Consider the following 4,035-nt stretch of genomic DNA (forward strand, 5'->3'; position numbering starts at 1 on the left):
GTTTACTCTTTTGCAACTCTTCCAAGTGGCAAAGTCACCTTGTCTTCCATCTTGTCTCCTTAGGACCTGGCCCTGTCTGACTTCCTATAGTATTTCTAATTTAGCTGCCTACAACACTATGACACTGGTCCGCAAATCTACCCCATAGGTGGCTGAGTTGAGGTCCCTATCTTCCCCTTGGGGAATCTCCTGAGACTCCATCCACTGACAATCTCACCCAAAGTTGTTTGGGTTTTTTTGTTGTTGTTGTCTTGTTTTGTTGCGCTGTATTTTTTAGGGAAGGGTCTACAGGGTGTTCAAGGTCTCACTACTAGATCAGACTCATACTGCCTGTTTACCACTGCTTCCCCAAGAGCTGGGATTACAGGTGCAGGTCACCACACCAAGTCTCAGTTGCCATCTCGGGGCCCCCACCACCCAAGGTTTTAAGGTAATCAAGGACTCAGACACATAACGAAGCAGAGACCCCAAGTCCTATCCTGTTTTCAGTTCCCCTCTGGGTATCTTTAGGCCCAGCTCTTAATCCCTATTATGAACAGATATCAGCACATGGAAAGTGGGATATCTGGAGCCAAACTGCACCTTAACCAGTGAACCAAATGAATATGTAACTCTAAGAACTTTGTAATAATAAGAGAATAAATGCAAAAAGCTGAAAAGAGAAGAGGTATGAAAATCTAAGGCACGTGGAGCTGACTTACGGAAAGGGAGGACTAAAAAATGTATCCAACGTGTGATAATGCCACCTCTTGAACGCTGGGCTAAGAGAAGAAAAACTGAGAACTGTAGACTTCACCAAAAAAGAAAAGGTGAAGCAGAACTGAGCGTCACCAGCTCCCAGCTCTGCAGACGCGCGTGGCAAGGCGGGAGGCCCTGGCAGGATCAATAAGCAGCAGCTTTCCAGTGTCTGAGCTGGTGTTGTCAACAGTGGAAGGTCAGGATAACAATGCTGGAGGGCAAACCTCAAGCTCCACCTGCCAGGATGGCACTGAGGGGGAGGCTGCAGCAGAGGAAAGCTTCCGCAGAAGAAAAGGCATCTCCTGCCTAAAGAACCCAGAGAAAGAGATGAGGAAGATAAACCCCAGACTCTTAAAAGGAGAACCACTGTAAAGTTGTGTTTACAATGTACAAGCAAGTAATAAAGGAGCTAATACAAAAAAAAAAAAAAAGCCAGAAGCTCCCTCTGTTCTGCAGCCCCAGGACCCCTACCTCTCCTGAGCATGGCTGAAGACATCAGGCCACATCTGTGCCTCATCCAGGCTCTAATATCAACGCTGTTCCAATGGGTTCATTAGGCAGATTTAGCCCACTTTCAGAGCTCACTCCATAGCCTGGGTGTGGTGCCAGTTCTGTTCTGCTCCCTGTCAAGATCCCTACCTTGTCCCAGAATGGAATCTCAGCCCTATTTGCACAGTAACCTGCCTAGATCTTTCAAGCCTCAGATACCCCTGAGGTATCCTTCCTTGTAGGGGTCCACACCTCAAACTCTAGGTATCACCCCAACAGCTATTCCTGCAGATGAATGAACTGAGCTGTATGAGCCAGTCCTGCCCCGGGGTAGGATGCTGAAGAGGCCAAGGATTTGCCCAGAATTAGGCAGGACTTGGAGCAAGAGCCTTGGAAATGTGGCCTGCCTGGACCTTCCTGCCTCCCCACAGCATCACGTATTTCTGTACACGCATTCACTCCTGAGATATTTGCAATACATCCTCAGACAAATCTTAGGCAAGGATGCAGAGGCCGAGCCACTGTGCTCCTGAGGCACAACTTCTTAACAACAGGCCTGTCCACACACAGCCCGCAGGCTGGTGATGAAGGCACCAGCTCCATGCCCACCCTGCCAGCTGCTGCAGTGGGAGGGGCCAAAGGAGGGGTCAGAGGGAGGGGTCAGCGTCCCTGCAGGAGCATAGTGCCCCACCCCACTGGCATCAAGTTTCGGTCCTGTGAGTGTGCCACCTCTGAGCAAGTGCTGCCCCATGTTCCGCCTTTGCTCTTTTCCTTCCACCTCAAGAACTGTATGAGAAGCAGCTGCTTCACCCAGGTGCCAAAGTGAAAAAGACATGAAGTACAGAGGCCCGGGACCTGTCCTGCTGATCATACAGAGCTGACTGGGCAGCTCATGTCCTCCCTGGTCTCTAGGTATGACTCACATGTTGGTGGCTCCCCTATGATGTACCTGGCAGAGCCTTTCTCTCAGCTTCACACCCATCTCTCCATCTGCCTACTCCACTCCCCACCAGTGCATCTAGCAGGCAAATCATGGGTAACATCCAGCACAGAACCCTTGGCTTTACTTCCAGCCACCCTAGGACATTTGTTCTTCCAAGTCTTCTCCAGATGAACTGTCTGCCTTACCTCCAGAACCCCAAATACAAACCCCATCACGCTTCTCTCTCCTACTGCAATAGCCCTCTCGTGGACCTCAGAACCCCTTGTTGCAGGCAGCCAAGTTAGATAGAAGTATTACAGGCAGTCAGAAAGGGCTAGGCCCTCGAAGGAGATAACACAGAAGACAAGATATCTTGCAACACTGGGAGGGATGGATGCTCCTGCCGTGGGCCAGACCTAAAGACCAGAGATCAAACAAATGCCGACCTCCCTAAAGATTGGCATCCGAGATTGATCAGCACCCTGAGGGAGCCAGAAGAATCATTAATCTGACTACTACTGGATGGCTACCTGATAAAGTCCTGCTCTGCATTCATGCCCACTTGCTACGTGACTCACTTCCCCATTTGGTCCTGACTTAATCAGTTTTACCTGAGCAATGGTGCTTGTAATCCCATTGGTTGACCATAGTTTTTTGGTTTTTTTCTCAAGTGATTAGAACAATTTTATTCATCATCCCAAAATGAATTATATATTACAAATTCTGATCAAAACAATAGTATCAAAGGTATTTTTAGTAGTACCACAAACTTTACACAATGATAAAACCAAATAGTAAACTGAGACACATACACTAAACTGTATGCTTGTTTACAAAATTCTTGGACATGGTTTTACAGTTATGAAATGGAAGAGCCACACAAAAATCTGCACATGATTTTCATTTAACAAACACATGAACTATTCTCCATGCTCTCAATAATCAAAGCCTAGAAAATCTTGTGAACAACTTTTAAAAAACAAAATACAGTACTTCTAATTCTTCTTATACTCTACCTCTTCTGTGAGAGGTATTCATAAGTCTATAGAAACAACTTTGGCCAGCAAATCGATTTTTGCATAGGGTCTTTATTAGTTTGGGAATCTCAGAGTACTGAAACATATTGTTTCATTAGAAAACATATACTTGTGCTGGGGAGACAGCTCAGTGGAATAAGCGCTTCCTGTGCAAGCGCAGGGGCCTGAGTTCAATCCCCAGTTCCACCAAAAAAAAAAAAAAAAGAAAAAGAAAACATATACTTGAAAAAAAAAAGAAAGAAAACTTATACTTGACTATCTTAAGCACTGGTTCAATAGCTATCACCATTGAATTGGTCTATCTGACTTATAAATTATAATTAGGAATTATGTGTGATGTAAGAACAGCCTAAAGTGACATCAAAGAGTCTACTGATTCTTGCCTAATTGAGAAAGAACCATACATTTTGGGATGGAAAATACACATGAATATTTTCAATTCTCCTTTTTAAACAGTGATACAGGAATACATCAGCAGAGACATTGTATTTTTGTAGTGCTGTGGATTAAATCCATGCCATGTACAGGCTAGGCAAGTGCTTTACCACTGAGCTACACCACCAGGCCAGCACAATTAAATAAAACTAAGTATTCCAAATCAGGATTTATAGAAAAAATATGGAATGCTTCACGAATTTTGGGTCATCCTTGCGCAGGGGCCATGCTAATCTTCCCTGCATCGCTCCAATTTTAGTACATGTGCTGCCTAAGCAAGCACTGACCCTAGTTTTGTCCTACCCCACATCCGCCTAACGGAGTTCCCATGTTCTCCACCTTAGACCCAAATGGTTTTATGGTATAAAAGTCCCTGGAAGAGACAGCTTCCCAGGGACCACCTGCTCAGGGCCC

General features: G+C 45.7%; 1 non-coding gene across 1 annotated transcript; it reads right to left on the reverse strand.

Moving 5' to 3' along the window:
• Nucleotides 1-3,798: 3,798 nt before the first annotated feature.
• On the reverse strand, nucleotides 3,799-3,904 carry LOC111812576. The gene has a single exon (XR_002818051.1). It is a non-coding gene; the product is annotated as a U6 spliceosomal RNA (small nuclear RNA).
• Between the last annotated feature and the right edge of the window lie 131 nt (nucleotides 3,905-4,035).

Source organism: Octodon degus, unplaced genomic scaffold (assembly GCF_000260255.1).
Source record: "Octodon degus isolate 3935 unplaced genomic scaffold, OctDeg1.0 scaffold00130, whole genome shotgun sequence".
NCBI classification, from domain to species: Eukaryota; Metazoa; Chordata; class Mammalia; order Rodentia; family Octodontidae; genus Octodon; species Octodon degus.